At 46.5% G+C, this 15,350-nt stretch overlaps 4 non-coding genes and 24 pseudogenes across 4 annotated transcripts; 24 read left to right on the top strand and 4 right to left on the bottom strand.

The window, feature by feature from the left end:
- The first annotated feature begins 81 nt into the window (after positions 1 to 81).
- Positions 82 to 200, top strand: LOC148258825 (5S ribosomal RNA; annotated as a pseudogene).
- Positions 201 to 481: 281 nt separating this feature from the next.
- Positions 482 to 599, top strand: LOC148258826 (5S ribosomal RNA; annotated as a pseudogene).
- A 204-nt stretch (positions 600 to 803) lies between these two features.
- On the top strand, positions 804 to 922 carry LOC148258827 (5S ribosomal RNA; annotated as a pseudogene).
- A 209-nt stretch (positions 923 to 1,131) lies between these two features.
- On the top strand, positions 1,132 to 1,250 carry LOC148258828 (5S ribosomal RNA; annotated as a pseudogene).
- A 562-nt stretch (positions 1,251 to 1,812) lies between these two features.
- On the top strand, positions 1,813 to 1,931 carry LOC148258829 (5S ribosomal RNA; annotated as a pseudogene).
- Positions 1,932 to 2,488: 557 nt separating this feature from the next.
- On the top strand, positions 2,489 to 2,607 carry LOC148258830 (5S ribosomal RNA). Its single transcript, XR_015820231.1, has one exon. It is a non-coding gene; the product is annotated as a 5S ribosomal RNA (ribosomal RNA).
- Positions 2,608 to 2,812: 205 nt separating this feature from the next.
- Positions 2,813 to 2,930, top strand: LOC148258831 (5S ribosomal RNA; annotated as a pseudogene).
- A 205-nt stretch (positions 2,931 to 3,135) lies between these two features.
- On the top strand, positions 3,136 to 3,253 carry LOC148258832 (5S ribosomal RNA; annotated as a pseudogene).
- Positions 3,254 to 3,782: 529 nt separating this feature from the next.
- LOC148258833 (5S ribosomal RNA) lies at positions 3,783 to 3,901 on the top strand (annotated as a pseudogene).
- Positions 3,902 to 4,105: 204 nt separating this feature from the next.
- On the top strand, positions 4,106 to 4,224 carry LOC148258834 (5S ribosomal RNA; annotated as a pseudogene).
- Positions 4,225 to 5,111: 887 nt separating this feature from the next.
- LOC148258835 (5S ribosomal RNA) lies at positions 5,112 to 5,230 on the top strand (annotated as a pseudogene).
- A 210-nt stretch (positions 5,231 to 5,440) lies between these two features.
- LOC148258836 (5S ribosomal RNA) lies at positions 5,441 to 5,559 on the top strand (annotated as a pseudogene).
- Positions 5,560 to 6,056: 497 nt separating this feature from the next.
- LOC148258837 (5S ribosomal RNA) lies at positions 6,057 to 6,174 on the top strand (annotated as a pseudogene).
- A 207-nt stretch (positions 6,175 to 6,381) lies between these two features.
- On the top strand, positions 6,382 to 6,500 carry LOC148258838 (5S ribosomal RNA). The gene has a single exon (XR_015820417.1). It is a non-coding gene; the product is annotated as a 5S ribosomal RNA (ribosomal RNA).
- Positions 6,501 to 7,383: 883 nt separating this feature from the next.
- On the top strand, positions 7,384 to 7,502 carry LOC148258839 (5S ribosomal RNA; annotated as a pseudogene).
- Positions 7,503 to 8,065: 563 nt separating this feature from the next.
- On the top strand, positions 8,066 to 8,183 carry LOC148258840 (5S ribosomal RNA; annotated as a pseudogene).
- Positions 8,184 to 8,388: 205 nt separating this feature from the next.
- LOC148258841 (5S ribosomal RNA) lies at positions 8,389 to 8,507 on the top strand (annotated as a pseudogene).
- Positions 8,508 to 9,065: 558 nt separating this feature from the next.
- LOC148258842 (5S ribosomal RNA) lies at positions 9,066 to 9,183 on the top strand (annotated as a pseudogene).
- Positions 9,184 to 9,387: 204 nt separating this feature from the next.
- Positions 9,388 to 9,506, top strand: LOC148258843 (5S ribosomal RNA; annotated as a pseudogene).
- A 209-nt stretch (positions 9,507 to 9,715) lies between these two features.
- LOC148258844 (5S ribosomal RNA) lies at positions 9,716 to 9,834 on the top strand. Its single transcript, XR_015820242.1, has one exon. It is a non-coding gene; the product is annotated as a 5S ribosomal RNA (ribosomal RNA).
- Positions 9,835 to 10,391: 557 nt separating this feature from the next.
- On the top strand, positions 10,392 to 10,510 carry LOC148258845 (5S ribosomal RNA; annotated as a pseudogene).
- Positions 10,511 to 11,070: 560 nt separating this feature from the next.
- Positions 11,071 to 11,188, top strand: LOC148258846 (5S ribosomal RNA; annotated as a pseudogene).
- A 205-nt stretch (positions 11,189 to 11,393) lies between these two features.
- On the top strand, positions 11,394 to 11,512 carry LOC148258847 (5S ribosomal RNA; annotated as a pseudogene).
- Positions 11,513 to 11,747: 235 nt separating this feature from the next.
- On the top strand, positions 11,748 to 11,866 carry LOC148258848 (5S ribosomal RNA). The gene has a single exon (XR_015820066.1). It is a non-coding gene; the product is annotated as a 5S ribosomal RNA (ribosomal RNA).
- Positions 11,867 to 12,909: 1,043 nt separating this feature from the next.
- On the bottom strand, positions 12,910 to 13,028 carry LOC148258849 (5S ribosomal RNA; annotated as a pseudogene).
- A 560-nt stretch (positions 13,029 to 13,588) lies between these two features.
- Positions 13,589 to 13,707, bottom strand: LOC148258850 (5S ribosomal RNA; annotated as a pseudogene).
- Positions 13,708 to 14,457: 750 nt separating this feature from the next.
- On the bottom strand, positions 14,458 to 14,576 carry LOC148258851 (5S ribosomal RNA; annotated as a pseudogene).
- Positions 14,577 to 15,136: 560 nt separating this feature from the next.
- Positions 15,137 to 15,255, bottom strand: LOC148258852 (5S ribosomal RNA; annotated as a pseudogene).
- Between the last annotated feature and the right edge of the window lie 95 nt (positions 15,256 to 15,350).

Consider the following 15,350-nt stretch of genomic DNA (forward strand, 5'->3'; position numbering starts at 1 on the left):
AGTGCGCATGCACAAGGAAACAAATAACGGGAGGGGGAAGAAAGGAGAAGGAGTTTATGTATTTGCAGCGCAAAATTAAACAGGTGCAATCATACCAGCACTAATGCACCGGATCCCATCAGAACTCCGCAGTGAAGTGTGCTTGGGCAAGATTAGTACTCGGATGGGTGACCTCTTGGGAAGTCCTCGTGTCGCACCAATTTTTTTTCAGACGGGTCGTTCGACGTTACGCGCGACTGGAACTAGGGTCCGTTGGTTTATACGCAAATGTGAGTCAAGAAGAAGGGGCATTTTAATCGATATTAGAACGAGAATGAGAGGTGAAGTGTGAACGCACAAGGAAACAAATGACCGGACGGGGAAGAAAGGAGAAGGAGTGTTTGTATTTGCAGCGCGAAATTAAATAGGTGTGATCATACCAGCACTAAAGCCCCGGATTCCATCAGAAGGAGTGTATGTATTTGAAGCGCAAAATTAAACAAGTGGCATCATACCAGCACTAATGCACTGGATCCCATTAGAACTCTGCAGTTAAGTGTGCTTGGGCGAGAGTAGTACTCGGATTGTTGACCTTTTGGGAAGTCCTCGTATCGCAACAATTTTTTTTCAGATGGGTCGTTCGACGTTACGCGCGACTGGAACTATGGTCCGCTGGTTTATACGCAAATGTGAGTCAAGAATCAGGGGCATTTTAATCGATATTAGAACGAGAAGGAGAGGTGCAGTGTGAACGCACAAGGAAACAAATGATGGGAGGTGGGGAGGGAAGAAGGAGTTTATGTATTTTCAGCACGAAATTAAACAGGTGCGGTCACACCAGCACAAATGCACCGGATTCCATCAGAACTCCGCAGTTAAGTGTGCTTTGGCGAAAGTAGTACAATGATGGGTTACCTCCTGGGAAGTTCTCGTGTTACACCCATTTTCTTTTTTTTAGATGCGCCGTTCGACGTTACGCGCGACTTTAATTGTGGTCCGCAGATTTATTCGCAAATGTGAGTCACGACGCCGTGGCATTTTACTTCATATTTGAACGAGAACGAGAGGTGCAGTGCGCACGCACAAGGAAACAAATGACGGGAGGGGGAAGAAAGGAGAAGGAGTTTATGTATTTGCAGCGCGAAATTAAACAGGTCCGATCATACCAGCATTAATGCACCGGATAACATCAGAACTCCGCAGTTAAGTGTGCTTGGGCGAGAGTAGTACTCGGATGGGTTACCTCCTGGGAAGTCCTCGTGTCGCACTAATTTTTTTTTCAGACGGGTCGTTCGACGTTACGCGCGACTGGAACTAGGGTCCACTGGTTTATACGCAAATGTGAGTCAAGAAGCAGGGGCATTTTAATCGATATTAGAACGAGAAGGAGAGATGCAGAGTGCACGCACAAGGAAACAAATGACGGGAGGGGGTATGGAGGGAGAAAAAGTGTATGTAATTGCAGCGCAGAATGAAACATGAGCAATCATACCAGCACCAATGCAACGGATTCTATCAAAACTCCGCAAGTTAAGGGTGCTTGGGCGAGAGTAGCACTAGGATGGGTGACCTCCTGCGAAGTCCTTATATTTCACCCATTTTCTTAGGAAGTCCTCGTGTTGCACCCATTTTTTTGCAGATGATTCTTTCGACGATAAGCGCGACTTGAATTATGGTCCTCATGTTTATTCGCAAATGTGAGTCACGGCACCGTAGCATTTTACTTGATACTAGAACAAGCACGGTAGGTGCAGTGCGCATGCACAAGGAAACAAATGACGGGAGGGGGAAGAAAGGAGAAGGAGTTTATGTATTTGCAACGCAAAATTAAGCAGGTGCGATCATACCAGCACTAATGCATCGGATCCTATCAGAACTCCGCAGTTAAGTGTGCTTGTACGAGAGTAGTACTCGGATGGGTGACCTACTGGGAAGTCCTCGTATCGCACTAATTTTTTCAGACGGGTCTTTCGACGCTACGCGCGACTAGAACTAGGGTCTACTGGTTTATACGCAAATGTGAGTCAAGAAGCATGGGCATTTTAATCGATATTAGAACGAGAAAGAGAGGTGCAGTGTGAACGCACAAGGAAACAATTGATGGGAGGGGGAGGGAAGGAGAAGGGGTGTATGTATTTTCAGCACGAAATGAAACAGGTGCGATCATAGCAGCACTAATGCAACGGATTCTATCAGAACTCTGTAGGTAAGGGTGCTTGGGCGAGAGTAGTACTAGCATGGGTTACCTCCTGCGAATTCCTTATATTTCACCCATTTTCTTGTGAAGTCCTCGTGTTGCACCCATTTTTTTGCAGATGATTCTTTCGACGATACGCGCGACTTGAATTATGGTCCTCAGGTTTATTCGCAAATGTAAGTCACGGCGCTGTAGCATTTTACTTGATATTAGAACGAGAACGGGACGTGCAGTGCGCACGCACAAGGAAAAAAATTACGGGAGGGGAAAGAAAGGAGAATGAGTTTATGTATTTGCAGCGCAAAATTAAACAGGTGCGATCATACCAGCACTAATACACCGGATCCCATTAGAACTCCGCAGTGAAGTGTGCTTGGGCGAGATTAGTACTCGGATGGGTGATCTCCTGGGAAGTCCTCGTGTCGCACCAATTTTTTTTTAAACGGGTCGTACGACGTTACGCGCGACTGGAACTAGGGTCCGCTGGTTTATACGCAAATGTGAGTCAAGAAGCAGGGGCATTTTAATCGATATTAGAACGAGAAGGAGAGCTGCAATGTGAACGCACAAGGAAACAATTGATGGGAGGGGGAGGGATGGAGAAGGAGTGTATGTATTTTCAGCGCGAAATGAAACAGGTGCGATCATACCACACTAATGCACCTAATCCCATCAGAACTCCGCAGTTAAGTGTGCTTGGGCGAGAGTAGTACTCGGATGGGTGATCTCCTGAGAAGTCCTCGTGTCGCACCAATTTTTTTTTAGACGGGTCGTACGACGTTACGCGCGACTGGAACTAGGGTCCGCTGGTTTATACGCAAATGTGAGTCAAGAAGCAGGAGCATTTTAATCGATATTAGAACGAGAAGGAGAGGTGCAGTGTGAACGCACAAGGAAACAATTGATGGGAAGGGGAGGGAAGGAGAAGGAATGTATGTACTTTCAGCGCGAAATGAAACAGGTGCGATCATACCACACTAATGCACCTAATCCCATCAGAACTCCGCAGTTAAGTGTGCTTGGGCGAGAGTAGTACTCGGATTGGTGACCTCCTGGGAAGTCCTCGTGTCGCACTAATTTTTTTTTTAGACGGGTCGAACGACGTTACGTGCGACTGGAACTAGTGTCCACTGGTTTATACGCAAATGTGAGTCAAGAAGCAGGGGCATTTTAATCGATATTAGAACGAGAAGGAGAGGTGCAGTGTGAACGCACAAGGAAACAATTAATGGGAGGGGGAGGGAAGGAGAAGGAGTGTATGTATTTTCAGCGCGAAATGAAACAGGTGCAATCATACCACACTAATGCAATGGATTCTATCAGAACTCCGTCGGTAAGGGTGCTTGGGCGAGAGTAGTACTAGCATGGGTTACCTCCTGCGAAGTCCTTATATTTCACCCATTTTTTTGCAGATGATTCTTTCGACGTTACGCGCGACTTGAATTATGGTCCTTAGGTTTATTCGCAAATGTGAGTCACGGCGCTCTAGCATTTTACTTGATATTAGAACGAGAACGGGAGGTGTAGTGCGCGCGCACAAGGAAACAAATGACGGGAGGGGGAAGAAAGGGGAATGAGTTTATGTATTTGCAGTACGAAATTAAACAGTTGCTATCATACCAGCACTAATGCACCGGATCCCATCAGAACTCCGCAGTTAAGTGTGCTTGGGCGATATTAGTACTCGAATGGGTGACCTCCTGGGAAATCCTCGTGTCGCACCAATTTTTTTTCAGACGGGTCGTTCGACGTTACGCGCGTCTGGAACTAGGGTCCGCTGGTTTATACGTAAATGTGAGTCAAGAAGCAGGGGCATTTTAATCGATATTAGAACGAGAAGGAGAGATGAAGTGTGAACGCACAAGGAAACAAATGACGGAGGGGGAAGAAAGGAGAAGGAGTGTATGTATTTGCAGCGCGGAATTAAACAGGTGCGATCATATCAGCACTAAAGCCCCGGATCCCATCAGAACTCCGCAGTTAGGTGTGCTTGGGTGAGAGTAGTACTCGGATGGGTGACCACTTGGGAAGCCCTCGTGTTGCACCTTTTTTTTCTCGGATGGGTTGTTCGACGTTACGCGCGAACGGAATTATAAACCGCTGGTTCATTTGCAAAGGTGAGTCACTGTGCCGGGGCATATTACTTGATATTAGAACGAGAAAGAGAGATGCAGAGTGCACGCACAAGGAAACAAATGACGGGAGGGGGGATGGGAGGAGAAAGAGTGTATGTATTTGCAGTGCAGAATGAAACATGAGGGATCATACCAGCACTAATGCAACGGATTCTATCAGAACTCCGCAGTTAAGGGTGCTTGGGCGAGAAAAGTACTCGGATGGGTGACCTCCTGTGAAGTCCTTATATTTCACCCATTTTCTTGGGAGGTCCTCGTGTTGCACCCATCTTTTTGCAGATGATTCTTTCGACGTTATGCGCGACTTGATTTATGGTCCGCAGGTTTATTCGCAAATGTGATTCACGGCACTGTGGCATTTTACTTGATATTAGAACGAGTACGGGAGGTGCAGTGCGCACGCACAAAGAAACAAATGACAGGAGGAGGAAGAAAAGAGAAGGAGTGTATGTATTTGAAGCGCAAAGTTAAACAAGTGGCATCATACCAGCACTAATGCACTCGATCCCATCAGAACTCTGCAGTTAAGTGTGCTTTGGCAAAAGTAGTACAATGATGGGTTACCTCCTAGGAAGTTCTCGTGTTGCACCCATTTTCCTTTTTGCAGATGTGCCGTTCGACGTTACGCGCGACTTTAATTATGGTCCGCAGATTTATTCGCAAATGTGAGTCACGGCGCCGTGGCATTTTACTTGATATTTGAACGAGAACGAGAGGTGCAGTGCGCACGCACAAGGAAACAAATGATGAGAGGGGGGGAGGGAAGAAGGAGTGTATGTATTTTCAGCACGAAATTAAACAGGTGCGGTCACACCAGCACTAATGCACCGGATCCCATCAGAACTCCGCAGTTATGTGTGCTTTGGCGAAAGTAGTACAATGATGGGTTACCTCCTGGGAAGTTCTCGTGTTGCACCCATTTTCTTTTTTTTCAGATGTGCCGTTCGACATTACGCACGACTTTAATTATGGTCTGCAGATTTATTCGCAAATGTGAGTCACGGCGCCGTGGCATTTTACTTGATATTTGAACGAGAACGAGAGGTGCAGTGCGCACGCACAAGGAAACATATGACGGGAGGGGGAAGAAAGGAGAAGGAGTGTATGTATTTGCAGCACGAAATTAAACATGTGCGATCATACCAGCACTACAGCCCCGGATCCCATCAAAACTCCACAGTTAAGTGTGCTTGGGTGAGAGTAGTACTCGGATCGGTGACCACCTGGGAAGCCCTCGTGTTGCACCTATTTTTTTTCGGATGGGTTGTTCGACGTTACGCGCGAATGGAATTATAAACAGCTGGTTCATTTTCAAAGGTGAGTCACAGTGCCGGGGCATATTGCTTGATATTAGAACGAGAAAGAGAGATGCAGAGTGCACGCACAAGGAAACAAATGACGGGAGGGGGGATGGGAGGAGAAAGAGTGTATGTATTTGCCGTGCAGAATAAAACATGAGGGATCATACCAGCACTAATGCAACGGATTCTATCAGAACTCCGCAGTTAAGGGTGCTTGGGCGAGAAAAGTACTCGGATGGGTGACCTCCTGCGTAGTCCTTATATTTCACCCATCTTTTTGCAGATGATTCTTTCGACGTTACGCGTGACTTGATTTATGGTCTGCAGGATTATTCGCAAATATGAGTCACGGTGCTGTGGCATTTTACTTGATATTAAAACAAGTATGGGAGGTGCAGTGCGCACGCACAAGGAGTGTATGTATTTGAAGCACAAAATTAAACAAGTGGCATCATACCAGCACTAATGCACTAGATCCCATCAGAACTCTGCAGTTAAGTGTGCTTGGGCGAGATTAATACTCGGATGGGTGACCTCTTGGGAAGTCCTCCTATCGCAACAATTTTTTTTCAAATGGGTCGTTCGACGTTACGCGCAACTGGAACTATGGTCCGCTGGTTTATACGCAAATGTGAGTCAAGAAACAGGGGCATTTTAATCGATATTAGAACGAGAAGGAGAGATGCAGAGTGCACGCACAAGGAAACGAATGACGGGAGGGGGGGATGGAGGGAGAAGGAGTGTATGTATTTGCAGCGCGAAATTAAACAGGTGCGATCATACCAGCACTAAAGCTCCGGATCCCATCAGAACCCCGTAGTTAAGTGTGCTTGGGCGAGGGTGGTACTCGGATGGGTGACCACTTGGGAAGCCCCCGTGTTGCACCTATTTTTTTTCGGATGGGTTGTTCGAAGTTACGCGCGAATGGAATTATAAACCGCTGGTTCATTTGCAAAGGTGAGTCACGGTGCCGGGGCATATTACTTGATATTAGAACGAGAAAGAGAGATGAAAAGTGCACGCACAAGGAAACAAATGACGGGAGGAGGGATGGAAGGAGAAAGAGTGTATGTATTTGCAGTGTAGAATGAAACATGAGGGATCATACCAGCACTAATGCAATGGATTCTATCAGAACTCCACAGTTGAGGGTGCTTGGGCGAGAGTAGTACTTCGAATGGGTGACCACTTGGGAAGTCCTCGTGTTGCACCCATTTTCTTGGGAGGTCCTCGTGTTGCACCCATCTTTTTGCAGATGATTCTTTCGACGTTACGCGCGACTTGATTTATGGTCCGCAGTTTTATTCACAAATGTGAGTCACAGCGCCGTGGCATTTTACTTGATATTAGAACGAGTACGGGAGGTGCAGTGCGCACGCACAAGGAAACAAATGACGGGAGAAGGAAGAAAAGAGAAGGAGTGTATGTATTTGAGCACAAAATTAAACAAGTGGCATCATACCAGCACTAATGCACTGGATCCCATCAAAAATCTGCAGTTAAGTGTGCTTGGGCGAGAGTAGTACTCGGATGGGTGACCTCTTGAGAAGTCCTCGTATCGCAACAATTTTTTTTCAGATGGGTCGTTCGACGTTACGCGCGACTGGAACTATGGTCCGCTGGTTTTTACGCAAATGTGAGTCAAGAATCAGGGGCATTTTAATCGATATTAGAACGAGAATGAGAGGTGCTGTGTGAACGCACAAGGAAACAAATGATGGGAGGGGGGGAGGGAAGAAGGAGTGTATGTATTTTCAGCACGAAATTAAACAGGTACGGTCACACCAGCACAAATGCACCGGATCCCATCAGAACTCCGCAGTTAATTGTGCTTTGGCGAAAGTAGTACAATGATGGGTTACCTCCTGGGAAGTTCTCGTGTTGCACCCATTTTCTTTTTTTCAGATGTGCCATTCGACGTTACGCGCGACTTTAATTATGGTCCGCAGATTTATTCGCAATTGTGAGTCACGGCGCCGTGGCATTTTACTTGATATTTGAACGAGAACGAGAGGTGCAGTGCGCACGCACAAGAAAACAAATGACGGGAGGGGGAAGAAAGGAGAAGGAGTGTATGTATTTGCAGCGCGAAATTAAACAGGTGCGATCATACCAGCACTAATGCAACGGATTCTATCAGAACTCCGTAGGTAACGGTGCTTGGGCGAGAGTAGTACTAGCATGGGTTACCTCCTGCGAAGTCCTTATATTTCACCCATTTTCTTGCGAAGTTCTCGTGTTGCACCCATTTTTTTGCAGATGATTCTTTCGACGTTACGCGCGACTTGAATTATGGTCCTCAGGTTTATTCGCAAATGTGATTCACGGCACTGTATCATTTTACTTGATATTAGAACGAGAACGGAAGGTGCAGTGCACATGCACAAGGAAACAAATGACGGGAGGGGGAAGAAAGGGGAATGAATTTATGTATTTGCAGCGCGAAATTAAACTGGTGCGATCATACCAGCACTAATGCACCGGATCCCATCAGAACTTCGCAGTGAAGTGTGCTTGGGCGAGATTAGTACTCGGATGGTGACCTCTTGGGAAGTCCTCATGTCGCACCAATTTTTTTTTAGACGGGTCTTTTGACGTTACATGCGTCTGGAACTAGGGTCCGCTGGTTTATACGCAAATGTGAGTTGAGAAGCAGGGGCATTTTAATTGATATTAGAACGAGAATGAGAGGTGAAGTGTTAACGCACAAAAAAACAAATGACGGTAGGGGGAAGAAAGGAGAAGGGATGTATGTATTTGCAGCGCGAAATTAAACAGGTGCGATCATACCAGCACTAAAGCTCCGGATCCCATCAGAACTCCGCAGTTAAGTGTGCTTGGGCGACCGTAGTACTCGGATGGGTGACCACTTGGGAAGCCCTCGTGTTGCACCTATATTTTTTCGGATGGGTTGTTCGACGTTACGCGCGAATGGAATTATAAACCGCTGGTTCATTTGCAAAGGTGAGTCACGATGCCGGGGCATATTACTTGATATTAGAACGAGAAAGAGAGATGCAGAGTGGACGCACAAGGAAACAAATGACGGGAGGGGGAATGGAAGGAGAAAGAGTGTATGTATTTGCAGTGCAGAATGAAACATGAGGGATCATACCAGCACTAATGCAACGGATTCTATCAGAACTCCGCAGTTAAGGGTGCTTGGGCGAGAAAAGTACTCGGATGGGTGACCTCCTACGAAATCCTTATATTTCACCCATTTTCATGGGAGGTCCTCGTGTTGCACCCATCTTTTTGCAGATGATTTTTTCGACGTTACGCGCGACTTGATTTATGGTCCACAGGTTTATTCGCAAATGTGAGTCACGGCGCCGTGGCATTTTACTTGATATTAGAACGAGTACGGGAGGTGCAGTGCGCACGCACAGGGAAACAAATGACGAGAGGAGGAAGAAAAGAGGAGTGTATGTATTTGAAGCGCAAAATTAAACAAGTGGCATCATACCAGCACTAATGTACTGGATCCCATCCGAATTCTCTAGTTAAGTGTGCTTGGGCGAGAGTAGTACTCAGATGGGTGACCTCTTGGGAAGTCCTCGTATCGCAACAATTTTTTTTCAGATGGGTCGTTCGACGTTACGCGCGACTGGAACTATGGTCCGCTGGTTTATACACAAATGTGAGTCAAGAATCAAGGGCATTTTAATCGATATTAGAACGAGAAGGAGAGGTGCAGTATGAACGCACAAGGAAACAAATGATGGGAGGGGGGGAGGGAAGAAGGAGTGTATGTATTCTCAGCACGAAATTAAACAGGTGCGGTCACACCAGCACAAATGCACCGGATCCCATCAGAACTCCGCAGTTAAGTGTGCTTTGGTGAAAATAGTACAATGATGGGTTACCTCCTCGGAAGTTCTCGTATTGCACCCATTTTCTTTTCTTCAGATGTGTCATTCGACGTTACGCGCGACTTGAATTATGGTCCTCAGGTTTATTCGCAAATGTGAGTCACGGCGCCGTGGCATTTTACTTGATATTAGAACGAGCACGGGAGGTACAGTGCGCACGCACAAGGAAACAAATGACGGGAGGGGGAAGAAAGGGGAATGAGTTTATGTATTTTCAGCGCCAAATTAAACATGTGCGATCATACCAGCACTAATGCACCAGATCCCATCAGAACTCCGCAGTGAAGTGTGCTTGGGCGAGATTAGTACTCGGATGGGTGACCTCCTGGGAAGTCCTCGTGTCGCACAAATTTTTTTTCAGACGGGTCTTTCGACGTTACACGCGTCTAGAACTAGGGTCCGCTGGTTTATACGCAAATGTGAGTCAAGAAGCAGGTGCATTTTAATCGATATTAGAACGAGAAAGAGAGGTGCAGTGTGAACGCACAAGGAAACAATTGATGGGAGGGAGAGGGAAGGAGAAGGAGTGTATGTATTTTCAGCACAAAATGAAACAGGTGCGATCATACCAGCACTAATGCAACGGATTCTATCAGAACTCCGTAGGTAAGGGTGCTTGGGCGAGAGTAGTACTAACAAGGGTTACCTCCTGTGAAGTTCTTATATTTAACCCATTTTCTTGTAAAAGTCCTCGTGTTGCACCTATTTTTTTGTAGATGATTCTTTCGATGATACGCACGACTTGAATTATGGTCCTCAGGTTTATTCACAAATGTGAGTCATGGCACCGTAGCATTTTACTTGATATTAGAACGAGTACAGGAGGTGCAGTGCGCACGCACAAGGAAACAAATGACGGGAGGGGGAAGAAAAGAGGAGTGTTTGTATTTGCAGCGCGAAATTAAACAGGTGCGATCATACCAGCACTAATGCACCGGATCCCATCAGAACTCTGCAGTTAAGTGTGCTTCGGCGAGAGTAGTACTCGGATGGGAGACCTCCTGGGAAGTCCTCGTGTCGCACTAATTTTTTTTCAGACAGGTCGTTCGACGTTACGCGCGACTTGAACTAGAGTCCGCTGGTTTATACGCAAATGTGAGTCAAAAAAAAGGGGCATTTTAATCGATATTAGAACGAGAAGGAGAGGTGCAGTGTGAACGCACAAGGAAACAAATTATGGGAGGGGGAGGGAAGGAGAAGGAGTGTATGTATTTTCAGCACGAAATGAAATAGGTGCGATCATACCAGCACTAATGCAACAGATTCTATCAGAACTCCGTAGGTAAGGGTGCTTGGGCGAGAGTAGTACTAGCATGGGTTACCTCCTGCGAAGTCCTTATATTTCACCCATTTTCTTGTGAAGTCCTCGTGTCACACCAATTTTTTTTTCAGACGGGTCGTTCGACGTTACGCTCGTCTGGAACTAGGGTCCGCTGGTTTATACGCAAATGTGAGTCAAGAAGCAGGGGCATTTTAACCGATATTAGAACGAGAATGAGAGGTGAAGTGTGAACGCACAAGGAAACAAATGACGGGAGGGGGAAGAAAGGAGAAGGAGTGTATGTATTTGCAGCGCGAAACTAAACAGGTGCGATCATACCAGCACTAAAGCCCTAGATCCCATCAGAACTCCGCAGTTAAGTGTGCTTGGCGAGATTAGTACTCGGATGGTTGACCTCCTGGGAAGTCCTCGTGTCGCACTAATTTTTTTTCAGACTGGTCGTTCGACGTTACGCGCGTCTGGAACTAGGGTCCGCTGGTTTATACGCAAATGTGAGTCGAGAAGTAGGGGCATTTTAATCGAAATTAGAACGAGAATGAGAGGTAAAGTGTGAACGCACAAGGAAACAAATGACGGGAGGGGGAAGAAAGGAGAAGGAGTGTATGTATTTGCAGCGCGAAATTAAACAGGTGCGATCATACCAGCACTAAAGCTCCGGATCCCATCAGAACTCCGCAGTTAAGTGTGTTTGGGCGAGAGTAGTACTCGGATGGGTTACCTCCTGCGAAGTCCTTATATTTCACCCATTTTCTTGTGAAGTCCTCGTGTCGCACCAATTTTTTTTCAGACGGGTCGTTCGACGTTACGCTCATCTGGAACTAGGGTCCGCTGGTTTATACGCAAATGTGAGTCAAGAAGCAGGGGCATTTTAACCGAAATTAGAACGAGAATGAGAGGTAAAGTGTGAACGCACAAGGAAACAAATGACGGGAGGGGGAAGAAAGGAGAAGGAGTGTATGTATTTGCAGTGCGAAATTAAACAGGTGCGATCATACCAGCACTAAAGCTCCGGATCCCATCAGAACTCCACAGTTAAGTGTGCTTGGGCGAGAGTAGTACTCGGATGGGTGTCCACCTGGGAAGCCCTCGTGTTGCACCTATTTTTTTTCGGATGGGTTGTTCGACGTTACGCTCGAATGGAATTATAAACCGCAGGTTCATTTGCAAAGGTGAGTCACGGTGCCGGGGCATATTACTTGATATTAGAACGAGAAAGAGAGATGCAGAGTGCACGCGAAAGGAAACAAATGACGGGAGGGAGGATTGGAGGAGAAAGAGTGTATGTATTTGCAGTGCAGAATGAAACATGAGGGATCATACCAGCACTAATGCAACGGATTCTATCAGAACTCCGCAGTTAAGGGTGCTTGGGCGAGAAAAGTACTCGGATGGGTGACCTCCTGCGAATTCCTTATATTTCACCCATTTTTTTGGGAGGTCCTCCTGTTGCAACCATCTTTTTGCAGATGATTCTTTCGACGTTACGCGCGACTTGATTTATGGTCCGCAGGTTTATTTGGAAATGTGAGTCACGGCGCCGTGGCATTTTACTTGATATTAGAACGAGCACGGGAGGTGCAGTGCGCACGCACAAGGAAACAAATGACGGGAGGGGGAAGAAAAGAGAAGGAGTGTATGTATTTGCAGCGCGAAATTAAACAGGTGCGATCATACCAGCACTAATGCACCGGATCCCATCAGAACTTCGCAGTTCTGAATCATCTGCAAAAACTCCGCAGAACTCCGCAGTCGTGCGTATCGTCGAAAGAATCATCTGCAAAAAAAATGGGTGCAACACGAGGACTTCCTAAGAAAATGGGTGAAATATAAGGACTTCGCAGGAGGTCACCCATCCTAGTGCTACTCTCGCCCAAGCACCCTTAACTTGCGGATTTTTGATAGAATCCGTTGCATTCGTGCTGGTATGATTACTCATGTTTCATTCTGCGCTGCAAATACATACACTTTTTCTCCCTCCATCCCCCCTCCCGTCATTTGTTTCCTTGTGCGTGCACTCTGCAACTCTCCTTCTCGTTCTAATAACGATTAAAATGCCCCTGCTTCTTGACTCACATTTGCGTATAAACCAGTGGACCCTAGTTCTAGTCGCACGTAACGTCGAACGACCCGTCTGAAAAAAAAATTACTGCAGCACGAGGACTTCCCAGGAGGTCACCCATCATTGTACTACTTTCGCCAAAGCACACTTAACTGCGGAGTTCTGATGGGATCCGGTGCATTTGTGCTGCTATGATTGCACCTGTTTAATTTCGCGCTGCAAATACATACACTCATTCCCCTTTCTTCCCCCTCCCGTCATTTGTTTCCTTGTGCGTGCGCACTGTACCTCCCGTTCTCGTTCTAATATCAAGTAAAATGCCACGGCGCCGTGACTCACATTTGGGAATAAACCTGATGACCATAATTCAAGTCGCGCGTAATGTTGAAAGAATCATCTACAAAAAAATGGATGCAACACGAGGACTTTTACAAGAAAATGGGTTAAATATAAGAACTTCACAGGAGGTAACCCTTGCTAGTACTACTCTCGCCCAAGCACCCTTACCTACGGAGTTCTGATAGAATCCGTTGCATTAGTGCTGGTATGATCGCACCTGTTTCATTTCGTGCTGAAAATACATACACTCCTTCTCCTTCCCTCCCCCTCCCATCAATTGTTTCCTTGTGCGTTCACACTGCACCTCTCTTTCTCGTTCTAATATCGATTAAAATGCACCTGCTTCTTGACTCACATTTGCGTATAAACCAGCGGACCCTAGTTCTAGACGCGTGTAACGTCGAAAGACCCGTCTGAAAAAAAATTGGTGCGACACGAGGACTTCCCAGGAGGTCACCCATCCGAGTACTAATCTCGCCCAAGCACACTTCACTTCGGAGTTTTGATGAGATCCGGTGCATTAGTGCTGGTATGATCGAACCTGTTTAATTTCGCGCTGCAAATACATAAAATCCTTCTCCTTTCTTCCCCCTCTCGTCATTTGTTTCCTTATGCGTGCGCACTGCACCTCTCGTTGTCGTTCAAATATCATGTAAAATGCCACGGCATCGTGACTCACATTTGCGAATAAATCTGCGGACCATAATTAAAGTCGCGCGTAATGTCGAACGGCACATCTGAAAAAGAGAAAATGGGTGCAACACGAGAACTTCCTAGGAGGTAACCCATCATTGTACTACTTTCGCCAAAGCACACTTAACTGCGGAGTTCTGATGGGATCCGGTGCATTTGTGCTGGTGTGACTCACATTTGCGAATAAACCTGAGGACTATAATACAAGTCGCGCGTAACGTCGAAAGAATCATCTGCAAAAAAATGGGTGCAACACGAGAACTTCACAAGAAAATGGGTGAAATATAAGGACTTCGCAGGAGGTAACCCATGCTAGTACTACTCTCGCCCAAACACCCTTACCTACGGAGTTCTGATAGAATCCGTTGCATTAGTGCTGGTATGATCGCACCTGTTTCATTTCGCGCTGCAAATACATACACTCCTTCTCCTTTCTTCCCCCTCCCGTCATTTATTTCCTTGTGCGTGCGCACTGCACCTCTCGTTTTCGTTCAAATATCAGGTAAAATGCCACGGCGCCATGACTCACATTTGCGAATAAATCTACGGACCATAATTAAAGTCGCGCGTAACGTCAAACGGCACATCTGAAAAAAAAAATGGGTGCAACACGAGAACTTCCCACGAGGTAACCCATCATTGTACTACTTTCGCCAAAGCACACTTAACTGCGGAGTTCTGATGGGATCCGGTGCATTTGTGCTGGTATGATTGCACCTGTTTAATTTCACGCTGCAAATACATACACTCATTCCCCTTTCTTCCCCCTCCCGTCATTTGTTTCCTTGTGCGTGCGCACTGTACCTCCCGTTCTCGTTCTAATATCAAGTAAAATGCCACGGCGCCGTGACTCACATTTGCGAATAAACCTGAGGACCATAATTCAAGTCGCGCGTAACGTCGAAAGAATCATCTGCAAAAAAATGGATGCAACACGAGGACTTTTACAAGAAAATGGGTTAAATATAAGAACTTCACAGGAGGTAACCCTTGCTAGTACTACTCTCGCCCAAGCACCCTTACCTACGGAGTTCTGATAGAATCCGTTGCATTAGTGCTGGTATGATCGCACCTGTTTTATTTCGTGCTGAAAATACATACACTCCTTCTCCTTCCCTCCCCCTCCCATCAATTATTTCCTTGTGCGTTCACACTGCACCTCTCCTTCTCGTTCTAATATCGATTAAAATGCCCCTGCTTCTTGACTCACATTTGCGTATAAACCAGCGGACCCTAGTTCCAGTCGCGCGTAACGTCGAACAACCTGTCTGAAAAAAAATTGGTGCGACACGAGGACTTCCCAGGAGGTCACCCATCCGAGTACTACTCTCGCCCAAGCACACTTAATTGCGAAGTTCTGATGGGATCCGGTGCATTAATGCTGGTATGATCGCACCCATCTAATTCCACGCTGCAAATACATAAACTCCTTCTCCATTCTTCCCCTTCCCGTCATTTGTTTCCTTGTGCGTGCGCACTGCACCTCCCGTGCG

Source organism: Carica papaya, chromosome 5, assembly GCF_054855325.1.
Source record: "Carica papaya isolate Zhongbai chromosome 5, ASM5485532v1, whole genome shotgun sequence".
NCBI classification, from domain to species: Eukaryota; Viridiplantae; Streptophyta; class Magnoliopsida; order Brassicales; family Caricaceae; genus Carica; species Carica papaya.